Below are 23,563 nucleotides of genomic sequence, written 5' to 3'. Positions count from 1 at the left end.
GGCTATGCATCAAGGGTCACCAAGGACACCCTTGAGAACACTCTCCATAAGGAGAGCCTCTCACCCATGGCTGTCATACTCCTTCCACCCCAAGATCTTCCTACCCTCCCAAGAGTAGGAGATCTTGGACACTCCCAAAACAACAAGAACACAAAACCAAAACACATAGAAAAGAAAACTACACATTCTTAACTTCAACAAAAGCTTCATAAAACACATTCTTTACAAGCTACTCTTTTCTTTTACAAACAACATAAACTAACACTTACAACATAACAAGAGGAAGTAAAAAGTAACCAACCTTATTCTGCCAATAGGTTTGCTAAAATTAGTTGGGGATGAGCTGCCCAATTCCACACTAACTTTCTCCAAAATTCCACCAAAAGTGCTAATCTCCTACTAACTTTTTCAAAACAAGCATAATCTCCAAGAATGGAGAGTGGGTGATTACTCACTAAGTCTCCAAATTCTTGCCTAAGAAGGCCTCTCACACACTTCCCAACCCCTTGGGTGAGGTGTGAGTTCCCATTGGTTGCCCTTCCCCAAACTCTTACATATTACCAAAATTGGAAAGGGAAAAGGTGGAAGAAGATGGGGAAGAGGGTTTGACATCAAAAGAGAAGGTTGTCTATCCTAGGAGGAACCTTCTAAGTTGAATTTTCGTGCATCTTGGAAATATCACTTTTTGAAGTGACTACATAGTCACATGGGAGAAGCCACATGTTGCAAAATACCCCTAACCCATAGGTATACCCTTTGGACCTTTGGAAAAGCCTAAAAACTTACCCTAGGAGTCCATTAAACCCTTTGGAAACCCAACTGAAGTTTACCTACGGGTCAAGCTTGAGTTGACCACTCCCAAGACTCCCTACCCAAGGCAAATTTGGGACCACACATGTTTTTGAATGGCTTTGGTAGAAACAAAACTCCCTCCAAGAGATAAGTCAAAATCAATGACACTTAATCAGCACATGTGTCAAGTGACACAATAAAAATACAATATAAAAATCACACATGGAATTTGTCTCTTGTAGGATTACACATATACATAAAAATTAATTTTTAACACTCAAGCATTATACACTTCACAAATAAAATACATTACAATGGGGTGTTGTCTCTCCAAATAGACAACTCCCGGCTTAACAAACGCACATCGGTCTAGGCTTGGTTCTCCATTAAATTCCATGGTCACATGGATAATTTTCCTGTGCATCTCAATTAACGCATTAGTAATCCCAATAATCACATTTATACATAATCAAATACATAGGTTCCATTACACATCAAACACTCATACATTTGACAACAATAATTCAATATCTCATTCGTTCAAATTCAATTTCACATAAGCAATCAACATAATTTTCCAAAATTGAACCATTCATAAATAAGCATCATCTTTCTATCATCAATATGAAGTCCTGCAAATTTCCAATAATGACATTCACCATCATAATGTAATTCTATTCTAGTAACATATCTAAAGTTTCATAATCATCATGCATGAAATAAAGCATCAACATATGTCAGTGTGATCCAAATCATGGAATCATATAAGTTCTAAGTCCATAAACATAAAATAAAGCATCCATAATAGTCTCAATATGCAAATAACTGAAAATGTCAAACTGAATCGGGGTAGGGCCTCATAGTTTGCACATCACCACCAGTGTCATGCCTTCTTGATCATGCCTTCTATATTTGGCAATCTACTTTTTACCCTGTTAGCTGATTTCTTGGTCAATCACCAAGATTGGTCTTGCGGTTTCCTTCATCTGGCTCGATCTCCTCAATCACTCTAAGATGGCTCTATGTTGTCCTCCAGACCTTAATCCGCAAACCTCTGCAATGGCTCTACAACGTATCCCATGATTTATGAGATCTACCATTAATATCGACCAACTCATCAACAACCTCGTCGGTACACATTTCATCTACCGTTGCATACAATTCTGCCACCTTGACTCCACATGACATCCATATCGAACAACTTCTAGCTTGGATCTTTGTGTCGGTTCAAACAGGATCACTAACCAAACACTCCACCAGTTCTTCTTTTCTGTCAGTTTACTAACCTTGTCGGTATGTCACACTTTACTGGTTAACCTTCATGTCTTCTCTTTTCTGAACTACCAGTGGTACATCTTAACTGGTTGCTAGACATGTTTATCCATAGAATTCTCATTCTCATCAGGTGGGAAGACTTCTACATCTTCACCTTGTCCATATTACCGGTGGACTTACATACCATTGCACACTCTTGATGACACCTACCTTCAACTATTTTCATCATCTGCAGGTCGGTTGCACTCTCTATCTTCAACTACTCCACTTTGCCTTATTCTTCATCAGATTGAATATCATCTCAGTTGGTTTGTCAAGTTGACAAACCCATCACTCTTCATTTGCATCGATATCCCAACATGCCTTTTCTATCGGTCCAGTGCATAATCCTGATTTCATGCACTGGAAGCATTCCTAAGATTCACCGGTAGATCCGATGTGTGCCTTCAAACACCTGCCTTTACCTCTTCTTCCTTATCTCATAGAACAATACTGCACATTATACATAATAGGAGATAAGCTACACTTACTGGTGTAATGATACCTTGTCATCTGCATCTAGTAATGCAGACATGTGGCTTCCTTGTTTATGCAACATATCTTCAAATAGGCACATCTAGTGTGGGCACATTCATTGTTAGTCAGCTCTACACATGGTGACTGCATCTCTATCCGGTGGGAGTCCTGTTGTTCTGCAACCACATAATATATTGATGACTAGTTCATCCTTCTCCTCTGGTGTTGATGTTATTTAGGTAACATTCTACCTCTTCATAACAAACAACATCCAAGCATCCTGCTCATTGTCAACACTTCACTTATCAGTTGACAAACTCTCCTTACCAATGATACACTATACCGATATCCTATCAATTTCATCCACACAAGTCAAACACTAACTTATGTACCAGTGACTGTAGTGGTCATTCATCTGAATGACATTCTCTTCCTATATACTCCTATATGATAGTGTTGCACAAACATCTTTTCTACCAGTAGTCATCCCGTATCGGTTGAAATCAATGACAACACAATGCCAATAAGTGTACTACATCCAACAATCTCCAAGCATGAAGTTGTCCTTGAATCTCTATCTCAATCCAAATTTTTCCTTGAATCTCTTTCTCAAGCCACCAACTTCACAACAATCACCACACACTCTCTGTCACAATTTCACGTCACTAGCTTCTTAAAACTGATATAATCATGTAAGTGCATCCCACATATTGATCCACACACTCAACATAAATTTGGTCTTAGATATATATACCATCTTCTTTATTGCAAACATCAATTAGGTTAGCTAGAACAAAAATAGGTCCTATTAAGATGACCACCAAAATATAATTGTGGTGAAAGAGAGAGTACCTAAAAACATTCTATCTCTTCTTTTTAAGCAGTTTAAAATAATTCACACTTTATCACACATCCTCCAAAGTCGTCAATAAGGTAACATAAACACATTTGAGCAATCAGATAAGTTTCCTTTCAAGGGAAAATGGTATATACTTAATGTATTTTATTATGTTGGTGAATTATAAACCTCCTCATCAAATGAGTAGTGATCAATTACAATGCTTGAGATGACGCGCATATGAGATTGTCTTGTTGCTGACTGTTGGCATTACATTAAGTTTGTTGATATTAAGAAGGTTGTTGGAGATTGATGATATAATTGATAAAGGATGATTACTGTCTTAATAATATTATTTTGTCATTGATATCAAGCAATTTATTTTCTGATTCAGTATTATGTTGCCATATCTTAAAGAGTATGTTTTGATGAGTATAAATATGTCGGTAAGTGACACAGAAAGAATGTGAAAATGAAGGGGAGTAATAAGTTATTCAATGGGAAACTATTACCGAGTTAGACAATGATGAGATTATGTTATTTTGATTGTTTTGATATCCTATATATGTGTATTCGAAGACTGAATAAGAAGGAAAAGATTTCATGCATCAAAATGAGTAAAGGTCTGATACTGTTCTATTTTACCAAGCAACGAGCTAGTCGGTAAACACCAAGGTTATCAGTGTCGGTTAAAGAAGGAAGAAGTTACTGAGTAAAGTTTTGTATTTACCAAGTATCAACCGAGCAGTAACATGATGCATTGGATGAATAAATAAATTATTAAATGAAGGATGCCAATGAGCTGGAGATTTATAGAAGATTGGAATGTCGTGCAAGAAGTTTGTTAAGGATCAACGACAATGAAAATTCAAGAGTTAGATCTACAACATAGATTGAATGGTCATAACCGAGCACAAGTACCAAGGAAGGTATACAAGTTCCAAGGCAAGATAAAACATTTTTCAGTTCAAAGGATTCAATGAACCTAGTCAAGTTTGAAGATCTAATGGCTAAGATTAATCATGGGAAATGTGATTAAGGAGATTAAGCAGTTTGGAATTGTGAATAAATAAGGAAAAGTTTATGAACAAACTATGCGAGCAAATAGAAGAATAGTGATGTTGCTGAAGTGATTACCGAGTATAAAATATTGAAGATCAGATTGAAGAACAGATTGAGAAGCCCAGCAAGGAGGAAGATAGGTCTTATGACAAGATTATTTTGAGCACATAGAGTCTGCTTTAACATTTCAGATGTGAAGTTGTAGTATATTTTATTACTGTTATTTATTTTTGTAAGTGATAGGAAATCTCTTAACCGAGTGGACCTAACAATCTTACTTGTAAATCCTCTAGCAAGGTAACATTCTAAATGAGTGTTTGAAATCCTTTGACAAGGTCACTTCTAACAAAGTGCAAGATTCTGATAGATCTGAGGGAAATCTCTTGACCGGGTCACATCTAGCAATGTGTTTATGTAATCTTTAACTGGATTGGCTTTTAACCGAGCATACTCTAGAAGAGTATATTTTCTTAGTGGGTCCAAAATCCCATAGTGGTTTTTCCCTATTTGGGTTTCCATGTTAAATCTGGTGCTATATGTGTTTTGTCGTTTCAAGTTTATCAGTTTATGAGTTTGAATGATTTATAGTCATAGTTGCATATCAAGTAAGTTCTATCGAGGTTGAATCTAGATAGATCATTGTATTTTGAGTTTATCTGATTCACCCCCCCCCCCTTCTCATCTAGCTAACAATTGGTATCAGAGCATGGACTCTGAAAGAAAAGTTTAAAGGAACTTGAGGCAAGATCTGAAGATGTATAAAAGGGATGCACCAAAGTTGAACAAGTCAGGTTTCTCCACATGGTAGAAAAGGATGAAGCTGCACTTATCAGGAATTGGAGAATATGCAACATATTATCTAGAGAATGATTACAGTGCACCTAGCACCTACCTGATGACAATGGAAGAGATAAAGGCAAAACAAGAACATATTCAAGCAATGATTGAAATAACATCAACATTGACTGACTCAAAGTTTAATGATCTAGAAGGTTGTAATGATGCCAAAGCTATGTTGAATAAGCTTATATCTGTGTATGGTGGTGATGAACATGTTCAAAGAGCAAAAGTAGACAGTCTAAGATGACAACTTGAATCCATGAGAATGAATGAAGGTGAGAACATAATCCAATATAGTACAAGGTTAAAGGAAGTTGTCAATCAAATCAAAGGAGTAGGAGGAACTATTGAAGAAAAGGATGTAACAAGTAAGTTGCTGAGAACACTTCTACTTGCTTATGCCATTCGAGTCTCTACAATTAATGACTTAAGGTCTGTACCAAACATGCTAGTCTCTTTGGATGCTACTATCGGTAAGCTACATGATTTTGAGTTAAGTAATTTTGATAATAGTGGGTCTTTGGTTAACAAAGTTGAATCTGCATTTAGTTCTTTTCATCTTGGTGAATCTAATGATTACAATGATATAATGTATAAGTATGTTGAAGGAAATCACAGTGGAGCAAGTGAGAGATTTCACAAAAACATGGAAGAAGTACATAAACTATATGAGGAAATCAGAAAGCAAGAAGAGTTTGAAGCATTATTGGCCAGAAGGTTACCGAGAGGCAAAGGTAAGTATAAAGGAAAGTTACCTTTGAAATGTTTGAATTGTGATAAAATTGGAAATATGGCTTCAAATTGTCCTGACAAAGAATCTAGTGAAAAGAGAGAATATCGAGATGACAGACAAAAAGACAACCAATACATAGGGCACCAAGACTTCAGAAGGAGAGATAGAAAGACATGCCTAGTAGCTGATGAGGAATCCAATGATGATAAATCTAATGGGACTGAGACAGAGGAAGTTGTATATGTGGCTATTAAAGATGGATCAGATGAAGAAATGTATGAAGAAAAAGCCTTAATATCACACATAAATAATAATGACTCTTGGATCATAGATAATGGATGCTCACATCACATGATAGGTGATAAACACAAGTTTGTTAATTTAGAAGATTATGATGGAGGTTATGTAAGATTTGGTAATGATGTACCATGTACTGTGAAAGGTAAAAGATCTATCACACTTCTTGAAAATGCTAAATGTGATGATGTATATTGGGTTGAAGGTTTGAAATACAAGTTGTTGAGTGTAGCATAGCTAAACAATACTAGATACCGAATAGAATTTCAGAAAGGAATTGTCAAAGTTCATGACAAACATGGAAAGTTGGCTGCTACCAGGACTCAAACAAGAGGTAATACATTTTGTCTTGACTCAACTCGAAACAATTGTCTGTATGCAAAAATAGAAGAAACCTAGTTATGGCATAAAAGGTTTTGTCATGTAAATTTTGATAACCTGATCAAAATAAGTAAGAAGCACCGAGTAAGAGGTCTACCGAGCTTGGAAAAACCTAAGAATGCAATATGCCAAGGATGCCAGATGGGTAATATGACAAAATCAACCTTTACAAGCAAGTCTTACACTTCTAAAGGAATTTTAGATCTTGTACACACTGATCTTTGTGGTCCTATGAAAGTTCAATGCTATTATGGTGATAAATACTTCATATTATTTGTGGATGATTACGCAAGGATGATGTCAATTATGTTTTTAAAAGAGAAATCATAAGCCTTTCAAATGTTCAAATGGTATAAGGCAAGAGTTGAAAATGAAACAGGAAGACAGTTGAAATGTCTAAGATCTGATAGAGGAGGAGAGTTCATTTCAGATGAATTTAACTTATTTTGCAATGATCATGGTATAAAGAGACAAGTGTCTGCATCGAGAACACCACAACAAAATGGGATAGCTGAAAGAAGAAACAGATCAGTTGTAGATTGTGCCAGAACTTTGATGATAGAAAAGAGAGTACCTCAAATATTTTGGAGAGAAGCAATAAGCACTGTAGTTTACACCCTAAACTGAGTACAACTGAAGAAAGGAACTATGAAGACACCATATGAAATCTGGTATGACAAGAAACCAAATGTAAGTTCTTTTAAAATATTTGGAAGTAGATGTTATGTTCACAAAGATGATCGAAATGGAAAATTTGATCAGAAAAGTGAGGAAGAAACATCTCTTGGTTATTCCTCTAGGAGTAAAGCATTTAAATGTCTAATCAAATCATCTAACAAAATAGTTGAAAGTGTAAATGTGAAAAATTGATGAATTTGCAAAAAGGAATGATGAAGGAAACTCCAAAGAACTAGAAGATTATGAAGAGTTTGTATATGTACAACCAAGAAGTCTAACCGACAAAGCCGATGAAGAAAATACTCAGTTACCAAGTGATGAAGAAGATCATATAGAGCCTACCGAGCCTATATTAGCAAAATATGTCAGAAGAAATCATGAATCAAGTCAGATTATAGGAGATAAGGATGCTCCAGTGATGACAAGGAACAAACTGAGATAGAACACATGTTTGATATCCAAGTTTGAACCGAGGATAGTAAAAGAGGCATTAAGCAATGAAGATTGGGTGAATGCTATGATAGAAGAGATTGAACAAATCAAAAAAATGAAACATGGACACTGGTCCCAAGACCAAAAGAGAAAAATGAAATCGGTACAAAGTGGATTTTTAGAAATAAGCTAAATGAAAAAGGTGAGGTCATTTGGAATAAAGCAAGACTAGTTTGCAAAGGTTATGCTCACGAAGAAGGAATAGACTATGGTGAGACTTTTGCACCTGTGCCAAGAATTGAAGGAGTGAGAACATTGTTGGCATATGCTGCTTACAAAAATTCAAGGTATATCAAATGGATGTTAAATCTGCATTTGAATGGTGTACTAGAAGAAGAAGTCTACATTGAACAACCTGAAGGATTTATTGAAGAGAAGAATAAAGATCAGGTATGTAAGTTGAACAAAGCTTTATATGGCCTAAAGCAAGCACCTAGAGCATGGTATGAAAGGTTGCACTCTTACTTAATCAAGATTGGATTTATGAGGACTAGTGAAAACAACATGTGTATGAAGAATGATGAGGATAATGGAATATTGATTTCAGCCATATTTGTTGATGATATTATTTTTTGTGGTAATGATTCTTTATGCAAGAACTTTGGAAATGAAATGTGCAAAGAATTTGAGATGTCATTATCGGTGAAATAAAGTATTTTATAGGTTTATAGATACTGCAAATGAAAAATGGGATTTTCATTACTCAATCCAAGTATATAAAGGAAATCTTGAAGAGATTTGGAATGGAGGATTCTAAACCTGTAAGTACTCCTATGACTACTAATTATAAACTATCAAAGAATGATGAATCTGCATCAGTTGATGAGACAGTTTACCGATCTATGATTGGAAAGTTGCAATATTTAGTTCACAACAAGCCTGATATAGCACACATAGTAGGTATAGTTGCAAGATTTTCTATAGATCCCAAAGAAACTCATATGACGACAATCAAGAGAATTTTTAGATACTTGAGAGGCACTGAAGATTATGGTTTACTATATAAAAAGAGGAATGATTTTGACTTAAAAGTCTATATTGATGCTGATTGGGCAAGAAATATTGATGACAGGAAAAGCACAAGTGGTGGAGCTTTCTTTTTGGGAAAAAGACTAGTGAGTTGGCTTAGCAAGAAACAATGATGCATTTCACAGTCAACAACTAAAGCTGAATATGTCACTGCAGCATTGAACTGTACCAATATAGCATGGATCAAACAATTGCTGGAAGGTATGAATGAGATAGTTACCGAGCCAGTAACTATATTTTGTGATAATACAAGTGTTATTAACATTTCAAAGAATCCAGTAATGCACTCTAAGACAAAGCATATCTTTATAAAGTATCATTATCTAAGAGAAGAAGTTCAAGAAAAGAAAGTTGTGCTAGAATATGTTAGCACAAAGGAACAATTAGTAGACATCTTCACAAAGCCACTACCAAGGGACACTTTTGAGTATCTTAGAAGTAAGTTAGGGGTCCTACCCCTATCTAGTACTCACTGACAGAGTTCGGTGAAAGCATAAACTCTATGACTCTACAGAATACTATTTGTGAGTTGATGATGATTTACACACTTTAGGAGATTGCCTAAAGTTGTACAGGAAACAATGAATAAAGACAAGATGCCCTAATGGAGACTATGATGATACATTTGTATATGTTTTAATAGCAAGGAAATTACTTCACAAGGGAAGTAATCATAAATTAGTTTTACTTTTGGCATTGTTGTCAAAGGGGGAGAAGATTACAAGAGAAGTTTACAGCTCAAGGATAACAGGAGAAGAAAAACAGCAGTCTGAATCAATTGGAATAAATCAAGTTGGTATTGCCATCAATGCCAAAGGGGGAGATTGTTGGCATTACATTAAGTTTGTGATATTGAGAAGGTTGTTGGAGATTGGTGGTATAATTGATAAAGGATGATTACTATCTAAATAATATTATTTTGTCATTGATGTCAAGTAATTGCTTTTTTTGATTCAGTATCATGTTGCCATTTCTTAAAGAGTATGTTTTGATGAGTATAAAGATATCGGTAAGTGACACAGAAAGCATGTGAAAATGAAGGGGCATAATAAGTTATTCAATGGGAAACTATTATCGAGTTAGACAATGATGAGATTATGTTATTTTGATTGTTTTGATATCCTATATATGTGTATTCAAAGACTGAATAAGAAGGAAAAGATTTCATGCATCAGAATGAGTAAAGGTTTGATACTGTTCTATTTTATCGAACAAGGAGCTAGTTAGTAAACACCAAGGTTATCAGTGTCGGTTAAAGAAGGAAGAAGTTATCAAGTAAAGTTCTGTACTTACTGAGTATCAACCGAGTAGTAACAGAATGCATTGGATGAATAAATACATTATTAAATGAAGGATGCCAATGAGCTGGAGATTTATAGAAGATTGGAAAGCCGTGCAAGAAGTTTGTTAAGGATCAATGACAATGAAAATTCAAGAGTTAGATCTACAACACAAATTGAATGGTCATAACCGAGCACAAGTACCAAGGAAGGTATACAAGTTCCAAGGCAAGATAAAACATTTTTCAGTTCGAAGGATTCAATGAACCTAGTCAAGTTTGAAGATCTGATGGCTAAGATTAATCATGGGAAATGTTATTAAGGAGATTAAGCGGTTTGGAATTCCTTATAAATAAGGAAAATTTGATGAACAAAGTATGTGGGAAAATAGAAGAACAGTGATGCTGCTGAAGTGATTACCGAGTACAGAATATTGAAGATCAGATTGAAGAACAGAATGAGAAGCCCAACAAGGAGGAAGATAGGTCTTATGACAAGATTATTTTGAGCACATAGAGTCTACTTTAACATTTTAGATGTGAAGTTGTAGATATATTTTATTACTATTATTTATTTTTGTAAGTGACAAGAAATCTCTTAACCAAGTGGACCTAAAATTCTTATTTGTAAATCCTCTAGCAAGGTAACATTCTGGATGAGTGTTTGAAATCCTTTGACAAGGTCACTTCTAACAAAGTGCAAGATTCTGATAGATCTGAGGGAAATCCCTTGACTGGGTCACATCTAGCAATGTGTTTATGTAATCTTTAACTGGATTGGCTTTTAACCGAGCATACTCTAGAAGAGTATATTTTCTTAGTGGGTCCGAAATCCCACAGTGGTTTTTCCCTATTTGGGTTTCCATGTTAAATCTGGTGTTATATGTGTTTTGTTGTTTCAAGTTTATCAGTTTATGAGTTTGAATGATTTACAGTCATAGTTGCATATCAAGTAAGTTCTACCGAGGTTGAATCTGGATAGATCATTGTATTGTGAGTTTATTTGATTCACCCCCCACTCTCATCTAACTAACAACTGACATGGTATATATTTCTTGACAAAGTGATATGCATCTTTTTTTATTGTTGGCCAATAGTAACCCTTTATGAGTAGCTTCTTAGAAAGGGTAAGGCCACTAGAGTATGCCCCATAGATACCTTCGTGTAACTCATGTAACATCACTTTAGCTTCTTCTATGTCTAAGCACCATAAGAGAGTTACATCAAAGTTCTTTCAATAAAGTGTGTCGCTCAAGATGGTCAAATGGGATGAGTGGCAAATAAAGGTTTTTCATTTATTATTGGATGGATTTGGTGGAATTGTGTTATGGAGAATATAATCGTATATGTCTTGATAACACTATGAATTAGGACAAATAATTTTGCAAACCATTTCTATATCAGGAACATCTAAATATGCTAGAAGTAGGAGGTGTTCAACCATGAATTCACATGTATGACTGTTTTGCGACATTTCTAACAATTATCCAATTGTTTCCATAGTGCCTACTACTTTATTATTTGCACGAGGTACTTTATCAAATAGGATTGTGTTGAAATACTTTCTTAAGATGTCAACCATTCTTTTGTATGGAAGTAGCTTTTCATCTTTTGTTTGATACTTGTAATTTACCTACTTGATAACTAATCAAGAGTCTCTATATACTTGTAAATCAACAATTTAGCATTGAATAGTTGTATGAAGTCTTGTAATGAGAGATTATATTTTGCTATGTTATTGTCCATAAAAATGCAAGCTTGTACATGATTTAGGAATAGAGTCACCTTGTGGTGTCATAAACAAAAAATAAAATCCCACAATAGTGGGTTACACTTTTTAGCCAACTTTGACACTGAAACAAACATTTTGAAAAACAACTTCACATTCGAACACCTAGCACCGCTAAACCATAAGGAATTTGTAGATGATGTAAAGTAGTGATTTGTGAGATTTTGTATGTGGACTCTCTCTCTCTCTCTATATATACATATATATACATAGATATATGTATATATATATACATATATACATGTATATATACATATATACATGTATATATATATATATACATGTATACATGTATATATACATGTATACATATATATACATATATATATATATATATATATATATATATATATATATATATATATATTGAATAAATTTGTATCCATTTTTGTATCTCCCTCAAAAACTAGTTTTTAACAATAAACAACATTTTTAAAGAGTGATACTCACTTGGTAATGCATAACTTTTTTTCTAAAATAGATAAAAAAATGTCATTCTTTTGAATTTAGGTTTGTAACATCGATATCTAGTGTTTGAAATTGGTTTCATATTATTATGTTGAGTATTTCATATTTTCTTATAATTTTAAATTTTCGTTAACTATAATTTAGACATAGGTTCACTTGGTAACTCGTAACTTGTTGCATATGTATCGTAATTCAATTTTTTTTGTTGGAAAGAGGACTTCAATATCTAGTGCATAGATATTTTTCAGAATTTTTTTCATTAGTTTACTATTTTTCCATGAGTGTTGAACAAAGAAGTTGATGTTGGGTGAAAAACCTTTGCTTAGTTAAACCAAAAAAAAAATTATAATAAACTCAATATATATTAAAATTTTAATTATTAGAAATCTCGCTTCGAGTACTACTATCATGCATTTGGGTTTGTCAAGATTTTTCTATTTGAGCCTTCAATCAGAGCTTTGAAGGCCAGAAACCTATAGAAATTTGGAGAGATTGGGGGGTAGATGCATAGAAAGCATGTTCGATCAAAGGGGGTTCGATAAAACATGTTAGGGTTTGATCATTTGAAATGACTTTTTCTCAATATTGCAAGAAGGTTTTTATAATGAAACATGAGGTTGATTAGAAATTTAAAATATAACAATAAATATTTAAATTTTTTGAAAAAAATATGTTGCACTAGAGGAGGGAATTCTCTCCAAAAGGGTAAAGAGCCAACAATAAGGATGTAAGCTCATAACATACATGTCCCCATTCCATGTTTGATCCATGAAAGCATAATTTATGTTGTGTTTTTTGTGTGATGGATAATATGTTAGGATTCCCAAAGATACTGAGAGAGGGGGGGGGGATGAATCAGTATCTGACCGATTGGATAATTTTCTTAACTTATAATATGAAAAGCATATTAAAATTGTGTACTGGTAAACCAGAAATAATGCACAAAATAAGAACAACAACCACAACATGAAAAGCACACCTGTAGTACCCTAAAAATGGTCATCTAAACCATGGGCCCCTAATCTCGATAATGTCACCAAGGTCCTAACCAAAGGTAATTAAATAAATCTTGAGCACATAATTAATTCTTTAATCATCAAATGTCACATGGCAAAATTAAACAACCAATATTAATTAAATATTTATTTAATTAATTAAACCATTCCAAGTAAATCATTTTTAAACAATTATCTTATTTATTTTATTAAATATCCTAGCATATTTAATTAAATAAATTAATTTGCCATTAAATCATCAAGAAGAGGAATTTAATTAAATATATCAATTGAGCACAAATCTTCAAAAATGGAAATAAATCAAAAAAAGGAATTAATTGACCAAGAAAGAATTAAAAATTGAGAAAAGAAATCAATTGGAGATAATCTTGAAAAAAAACAAATTAAAAATTGATGGATAATATCAAAGAAAGCAATTAAAACAATTAAATATTAAAATTGAATGAAATAGAGAATAAATCAATTTTTTCTTGATTTTATCTTAATTTTAGTTCAATTTCCTTTAAAACTAAGAAAAGCATCCAATCACATCAATTCACTTGGATTGTGCTTCCTCTTGGAAAATCTTGACCGCTTTTCATCATTTGATCTCAGCCATTGGTTTCTTTCTGAATTTTCTATAAATTCAGGCTCTCATCTCTCATTCAAAGAGGCTAGAGAATATATTGTTATTATACTATTTTTTCTCTAGATTCATTGATATATTGCATGTTAATTACTTCATATTGATTAAATCATTTAGCTTAATATTGCTTAAATCTTGTTAGATCAATATTGCATCCATCTAGCATTCATCATGATCATATAGATAAAATCTTTCATCTTGATGTTGTCTAGTTACTGGTATTGCTTATAATCTGAGAGCAATCATATACTCACATCTTTTAGAAGGCAATGGGTTGATTTGTTATGGTTTACTATTCATTGATTATATTTGATTAACCATGCATGTAATGACTTGATTGAAGTGTTGTGTATTGCAGATACAGATACAAGTCCACTTTTCACACACACATCTTTGGCACCCACCATGGGGCTCGAACCCACAACTGCAATATTTTTAATATTTCTTGAACAAATTTAATGTTTGGTTTTTATAACTAATAAACATGTGTTAAATTTGCAAATAAAAATCTTTCTTTTTGCTTGTTCTTCTATGACAGTCAACAATGGTCATGGTTTGGAAGGCATAAATTTTTATTGAACTGTTGGATCTAAACCAATTTTGGATATATTGTTGAAAACCAAGTTTTCTACAGGTTCAATGAAGGGATTTTTGTAAAGATTTTGGGTTTGAAAGTTATGATTGACATAGTGCAGGACTATCATTTTAGTTACTCTTTTGTGACAGTCAACAATGATCTCGGTTTGGAGAGAGAAACTTTTTATTGAACTGTTGGATATAAACCAATTTTTGATATGTTGTGTAAATCCTAGTTTTCTACAAGTTCATTGAAGGGATTTTCCTAAATATTTTTATTTTAAAAGTTATGATAGACAGAGTTCAGGACTATCATTTTACTTATTCTTCTATGACAGTCAAAAATGGTCTCGGTGCAGAGGGAATAACTTTTAATTGAACCATTGGATCTAAATCCAATTTTACTATGTTTTGTAAAACCAAGTTATGCACATTTCCACTGAAGTGATTTTCTGAATTATTTCTAGTTGAAAAGTTATAAATGATAGAGTGCAGTACTATCAAAACTGTCATAACTAGGATAGTCATAAAAAATGGAAATTCTTGTTAGATTAGTTTAATTTACAGTTTGCATGCTAGAATTTTTTTTTTATGATTTTTTTTAATATTATTTTGGAAACTAATTTTGGACTTTTAATGTTTGTAGGATGCTTGTCAAAGAATCTATCAATCAAACATACGCGTGCCAAAGAATCAAGAAGAAAATGACTATTGACATATTGGTTTTGCAGGTTGCCTAAGGAGAGTCAACTAAACATTGTGTATTCATTTAGTATTTTCTTATGCCCTTAAATTTCTATCTGGTTAAAGAACAAATCTGTCTTTCATGTTTTCAAAAAATCTAAGAGGTAGGAGAGTATGCTCTTGTCTTTTACAGACAATCAGAAATCTAGACCCTCGAAGCTTTTTTCTAGGTTTTGAGATTTGTGTACCTTTAGCGGGCCTGTCACAGTGGGAAAAAGTAATCACCTTGTGAGAACAACCCAAGTGAGTACAACTAGACCTGAGCATTCCAACTCACTATAATAAATAGGCCTCTAGTGATTAAAGTCTCAGAGGATGGGATTATTTGAGTTTTCTCTTTGAGATCTCTCATATCGAGCATTTTGTAGGGCCTCGCAGTCTCAATCACATTTACGTGACTACAACTTGTTTTGGTACCTTGTTGGGCTATAGGCCTCAATCATGCTTGCATGACTTCAAGGGGTAATTTCAAATGGAATTCCTGACTAAGAACTATAAGATTAGAATCTACCCAATTCACCTCCGAAAGGTTGATAATCTTTATGCAAGAGAGATAGTAACTCTCCCAAGACACTTGCCTTATCGTGCCCCCATTAGCATTTGGAGTTGGCTAATACGACATTGAGAATCCATTGCATGAGACTCAGCGGCCATATTCTGATTAGCTATTGGGTGTGTACCTAAGTCAACAAGCAAAGGTTTTCTTCTCTAAGCCAACTCCCATAGGGTTAGCATGTTGTGATTGAATTGTTATATATCTTGCGTGTTTTCTATGTTTTCATCCCTAAAACTAAAACTGGAGAAAACAAATTAAAAAAATCAATAGCTCAGTGATCAAAACTCTATTCTAGTCCAAAACGGGTCCCTGCCAGTCAACAAAAACTTAGTCCTTATCAAAAAATGGTAGTCGTCAGTCATTGAAACTCTGTCTGTCAGAATCTCATCTCTATCCAATCCTCTGTCGTACGAATTCCTGATCTTGTTAGTCAAAACAATCAAAATTTCCCAAACCAATCTACAGCAAGCATAAAACTAGTTATCATCCTCCTGAGCATAAACAAACCTTGATAGTGTACCCTTGTCGTTGCGTTGCATGATTTTGTCGATCATCTTTAAGCTAGTTCAAACAACATCTTATCAAACCTAAGTTAACTTAGATAACATCTTACATAGGATAGATCATTCTTGAAACCAGACCAGATCTTAGTTACTTCACTCAATCACTACATTAAATGAACTACTAGCTACAATTTGATCTTGACTTTTGCAACACATCTAGCTCTCGGTCCCGTCGGTTGTAAATGCCTATTCAAAATAGAAGCTCTTCTAAATTCTGACAAAAGTAAGAAGCCCATGGATACCTTAGCTCCAATTCCCATGGATACCTTTTCTCAAACATTTCAAGATATCAAGAAAGAAATATATGACATGGAAATCCAACAAAATAAATCAATGACTCTATTTGAAAAACAAATGCATGATATCAAGAGTGAGAAACTTCAAGGAATGCTAAAACAATTATATGATTTGACAATCAAATACCAACAAATAATTGATGATCAAAAGCCAAATCTCAAACAAGATCACAAAACACCTTCACCAAGACAAAAAGACATCTATTCCCTAGATAAACAATTTACACCTTTGGGGCAATCTATTGAGTCAGCTTTGGAAGAGCTTCTTAAGAACAATCTTATCATATTGCCTAAAACGACCACATGGGGATGTGCAGTTTTGAGTAGTTACTATGCATATCATAGGCATAACAAACATAAGACTTCAATGTGTATGGAATTAAAACATAAGATTCAAGATCTCCTTGATGATGGTGTCATTGAAATTGAAGATCCTAATGACTCACCTAAAGAAAAAGAAGGAACTACTTCTAAGCATGATCAAAATCATGAACCTATGTCTAGCAAGGCTCCATATGTGGCCTCCATCCCTTCCATGATGCCTTCATCTCCTAAAACTTCTCAAAAACAATCCATACCATCTCCTTCAAACAATGAAACTTTTCATGTTTACCTTCAAGGGCTATCTCCTATGGAAATCCAAGTTAATGGCAATATTGATACAAGTTCCTCTAAAGATTTAAAATCCTAGATCCTATGCCATCATACACTTCAATTCTAAACGTACCCACTCCAGAGAGTCCCACTCAAAATGCTTCCCCATCATGCCAAGATATGAAGACCTTCCAAGAATCCCCTACGCCTATGCAAAATCCTATCCCTTAGAAGCGACTCCATGTCAAGAGGATAATCTGAAAAATGAAGAAACAAGTCCTACCATAAATCAAGATCAAGACACCAAAACTCCTCAATCCCATCTAATGATTGAAAAAGATCCTATTTCACTAGAATCCCATGATGATCCCCTTATACCTTTCCATTTCTTCCAAGATGACCCCCTTCCATCTCCACCCCCATCTCCACCTCCACCGACACCTCCACCCTGCTCCTCTCTGCATTGTCGCACCTATCTAGGAGTTGCTCTCTCCTCCTCCATCCCACCCACTTGCCCTAGGGATCCACCCTCACCCCTCTACTGCCCACCCTCAGCTCGTACCCTACTACTGCTAGCACCTGGATCATCACTACCTCATCGCGGAGCCTCAGCTCTTTGTGCCTGACCCTATCTCTGGCCCTATCTCTGTGCTGGTGCGGGGGCATCCTCCTCAACATCCTCAATATGAGGAGCCTACTCGCTCGAGTCTATAAAACATGGGAACGGATGTTGCTGAAAATGATCTTTGTACTAGGGCAATACCCCCGCATCTACTACATCATCTAGGTAATCCCACCTCAAGCGGTGTAACCCTGTCAACTCCCACATCGCCAGCGCGTATGATAACCGCAGAGACCATCCCTATCTCTCCTCATTTGCATATTGAGCATATGTTGTATACTCCTACAAGATCCCTTGGGGCCAGCCATATTGCCTCATCACTCGCGAAACAACGAATCACTCCACAACAATCTGTGATCTCCCAATCAGTGGGTGTGTAACAAATAGGTCCCTACGAACTAGCCGCCAGTCATCCCATGGCTCCAACCCTCTGTATGGTCTCCATACAATGGCTATCAGGTCATCGAGATGCCATCTCTAGAAGTTTGTCTTGCCCACATGGTGTTGTGTGATATATCTGACATACCTGTAAATGATCGGTTGCCCAAGCTCTCTGCTATCTGCTACTATGGCCTGATACACAGGAAGGTGCTCCCAAGCCCACACCTGTAAAATGTACACACCCACGGCCATGCTCTACCCATCTCTATTTATGATCTCATGCATCTCTTGATACATGTGGGCCAATAAACAAGAGCCCTAGCCAAGTCTCTGAGGGGTCTCTATCAACCTCTCTAGCATCCAGCCCCATCCACTCTGGAAACCCTGTTACCCCTTGTCCAGCATCAAAAATCACCTGATGAACCTTGCTAGAACACATGCCAGGGGATACTCCTCACTATATTTTCTCATAAGTATGTCCCAACTCATTGAATGAGTCAAAATGTCTAGATCCCCAAAGACATGCCAGACTGCCTGCAGTCCAGGTAACAACACGGTATCATAATCCACCTTATCCCCAGCAAAAGGGATACGAAGGATCCTGCACACATCCTTGGGAGTGATAGTCAACTCCCCAACTGGAAAATGAAATGTATTACGCTCTAAATGAAATCACTCTACCAACGCCATGAGCATCCCATGGTTCACACGGATATTAGGTAACCTCAGCAGATGAGTCAAGCCGCACATATCAACATGAGCCTGCTCAACCTCAGATAAATCTCAAACTAATACCATAGTGGGAGGATACACACATCTAAAGAGCACAGGAGGTAAGCGCACCTGCAACAATCCAACAATGAAGCATCAGAAAACATTCCAAATGAGCCTACACGAGAAGCAAAACATCAAGCAAATTCAACTAAGTCAAATGCAAAATCAAATTTTCACGTTTACACCCTAAAAAATGCTCATTGTCTTTCGTACGACAAAACACAAAAAAATAGCATTTTGTATGAGCCAGGAATAGCTTTCGTATGACAAAACACGCTCAAACAACAATTTATTAGACTTTGCATGACAAAATGGTCTTGTTACAGACCTCTCGTACGAGACATGGGTGGCCCTAGAACGACAAATCTAATGGGCTCAAATGAAAAAAGACTTTTTACCAGTTTTTCGTACGAGATAGGATCCTGTCTCAGATGATAAACCGAGACACCCAACCCAAAACCCATGAAAAACTTGAAAAATGCACAAAAACATTCAAAATTGGAAACACAAACAGGCTTAAGATCGATCACTTACCGCTGGCCCATAGTTTCAGGGTCGATTATGTCTCCTCTAGCGCTCAAATCGATGCTGACGAGTAGGGACCACCATTTTCTTCGCAAAAGGCTTTTTGAATTTTCAAACTTGGAGGGTTAAAATGATTTGACAATGACACTTTCGTCCCATATATAGCCAAAAACCTAATTTTTCAACTTGCTCCGATGGACACAAAAATTGTACCCTTAGCTAATTTGACCGTTCTGATTCCATTTTCGGGATCGAAATCAAAATTTGAGATCATTTTGCTAGTCAATTTCACAATTTAGACCACTTAGCGCTTTTATTAACTGTTCATTCTCTCTTCTATTTGCGCTCAATTTCTCGTTAATCAACACTGAATCTCAATTTAATTTCTACAAATCAACTTTGCGCTCAATTTCTTATCAATCAACACAAAATTTTCAAAACTTCCTATGAATCAATTTATGCTCAAAACAAATTATCATCACTAAAGAAATTGCCTATCATCATGTACCCTCGCTATCTTTTGATTTTGCTCCCAAGGGGGCATACTTGTGACCTTATGACCTCACATCTTCAAATGTCGAGAAAATTTTCAAATCTTCATCGAAAGTCAAGCAAAAAAAAAATAATCAGCTAAAGAAAATCAAATAAGACCTCATCGCTAGGGGCATCTCAACTTCATCACTTTATATTAAGTTGAGATTTCTCGATCATCTGAATCAAATCAATCGCTAGGGGCATATCAGTTTCATCGCTTCAAATCAAGCTGATATTTGTCTTCATCTAAATCAATCTCTTAACGTTAATCAGTTTCTTCATTTTTCATCAAGATGATTATTCATTTAAACTCAATCAAGGGTTTAAAGAGTTTCTTTGATCATGCTCAATCTAAGCAGGTGTTCAGTATTCATCGCTTTGGATCAAGTTGGACAGTTTATCTTCGCTCGTTGTACCTTGATCAATCAAGTTCAAGATCGATTTTTATCATCACTCACTATGTCTAGATCAATCAAGTTCTAGATCAGTAAGATCTGCTTCTTGATCAATCAAGTTCAAGTTCGATATCTTTTGTTTTCTATCGTTCCTAGTTCAATCAAGTTCAGGAACGGTATCGCTTTAATTAGACTTCATTCAACTTCGTCGCTTTGAATCAAGCTAAACACCTCACTTTTTATTTAGTTCATGATCAATCAAGTTCAGAACTCGTATCTCCTAGATATCAAATTTTCTTTGAACCAACGCGCTGCTCACACATTAATTCAAAGAGGGGCAAATGTAATACCCTAAAAATGGTCATCTAAACCATGGGCCCCTAATCTCTACAATGTCACCAAGGTCCTAACCAAAGGCAATTAAATAAATCTTGAGCACATAATTAATTCTTTAATCATCAAATGTTACATGGCAAAATTAATCAACCAACATTAATTAAATATTTATTTAATTAATTAAACCATTCCAAGTAAATCATTTTTAAACAATTATCTTATTTATTTTATTAAATATCCTAGCATATTTAATTAAATAAATCAATTTGCCATTAAATCATGAAGAAGAGGAATTTAATTAAATAAATCAATTGAGCACAAATCTTCAAAAATGGAAATAAATTAAAAAAAGGAATTAATTGACCAAGAAAAAATTAAAAATTGAGAAAAGAAATCAATTGGAGATAATCTTGAAAAAAAACAAATTAAAAATTGATGGATAATCTCAAAGAAATCAATTAAAACAATTAAATATTAAAATTGAATGAAATAGAGAATAAATCAGTTTTTTCTTGATTTTATCTTAATTTTAGTTCAATTTCCTTTAAAACTGAGAAAAACATCCAATCACATCAATTCACCTAGATTGTGCTTCCTCTTAGAAAATCTTGACCACTTTTCATCATTTGATCTCAGCCATTGGTTTCTTTCTGAATTTTCTATAAATTCAGGCTCTCATCTCTCATTCAAAGAGGTTGGGGAATATATTGTTATTATATTATTTTTTCTCTAGATTCATTGATATTGTGCATGTTAATTACTTCATATTGATTAAATCATTTAGATTAATATTGCTTAAATCTTGTTAGATCAATATTTCATCCATCTAGCATTCATCATGATCATATAGATAAAATCCTTCATCTTGATGTTGTCTAGTCATTGGTATTGCTTGTAATCTGAGAGCAATCATATACTTGCATCTTTTAGAAGGCAATGGGTCGATTTGATATGGTTTACTATTCATTGATTATATATGATTAACCATGCATGTAATGACTTGAATGAAGTGTTGTGTATTGCAGATATAGATACAGGTCCACTTTTCACACACACAACACCATAACACAATATTTTAACGAGGAAACCGGTGTGGAAAAAACCTCGGTGGGATTTGTGATTCACAATATTCGCTTACTAGCCAATAAGGGAATATTACTGTTTACAATAGGGGCTTGCACATGCAGGAAGGCCAAGTGCCTAGAGCTCACTGCTCAGTTACAAAAGAAGTCACACTGACTTACAAAATTGGATTATACAAATCCAATGTCTTGTACTACTTCAGATCAGCATCTTCTATGTTAGATTCAGTACCGGTTTAAGCTCTACAATATACATAAACCCTTATCCTAATAGTTCACACATTAGGTCTGCTATCTTCCTTTCATACTTCACATTATTTTTTTCATCATAAATGATCTACAATGATATCATAAATATATGAGTCATATTACAATTCACCATGTCAGCTTACAAAATATTTTACAATTAATTACAAAATACATTTATACAAAATTCTTGTCGGCTATGGTGTTAGTAATCTTCTTTTTGGGTGTCGATGATCTGTACGTCAATGTAGAGTCTGCCGATGCCGATGCCTGTGGCATCCTGCCGATATCACATGATTGTAAGGTTGCCATCAAAGAAAATACCTTCAATCACCTACAATTTCTCATTGGAGTCTGCATTTGCCAACAATCCCCCCCTTTGGCATTGATGGCAACACTCATGAGAAAAATCAAAAGTGTCCAAAATGATGTCCAAAAAGAATCTACCAAAATTGTCTTACCAAAACTATGTGCCCAAAAATGTATGCTCCCCCTGAGCTAATGATGTCCTATTTTGATCATTTTTCTCATCACACTACTCCCCCTTTGACATCAATGACAAAGGTTGTCATTTGCTGTCAGTGGAGTGTGGTTCCTGCCTAGATTTTTGTAACCGATGGGTTACAATCTGGAAAATATTTGCCAAAACCAAATTTAAATTGTTACTGAATCTTTTCCTATCTTGTAATTCCTCTTGTGTTCTCTAAACTCTACCAGTGAGTATGTGCATTTTCTCTTCTGGTGTCTTAAGTCCAGGAACTATAGCCTCAAAAATTTCTTTTCTCAAAGAAATGAGGTAATGTAGTTTAGGACCAAGTTTATATTTTAAGCTCTTTGCCTTATCCTTTATTCTCTCTTTATCCTTTTCTAATTTCTCAATTTTCTCTTCAAGATCTACAATTTTCTTTTCTATTTCCAAAAATGAATTTGATGTGCATATTAGATTGTCAGCAATATTGTTAATCTCAGTTTGTGTTTTACTGATCTTCGAATCTATGGCCCGTGTCAAGATGTCAGTTTTGCAAGTATCCCTATACAGTTTCTTGAAATCCAAAATTGTTTCTCCTAGTGCCGGTAATAAGGTTTTTGTTTGTTCCTTATTCTTCTTCACTATTTCCTCAAAGAATTTTTCTTTCTCCTTATTCATTCTCTCTTTGAATGTGTCTTCATTTATTTGATCAACTGTCAAAATGTTGTCGGTGATGAATCTAGACAATGTGCCTAGTTGA

This window comes from Cryptomeria japonica, chromosome 11, assembly GCF_030272615.1.
Source record: "Cryptomeria japonica chromosome 11, Sugi_1.0, whole genome shotgun sequence".
Classification (NCBI taxonomy): domain Eukaryota; kingdom Viridiplantae; phylum Streptophyta; class Pinopsida; order Cupressales; family Cupressaceae; genus Cryptomeria; species Cryptomeria japonica.
Note: the sequence above shows the minus strand (reverse complement) of the source record.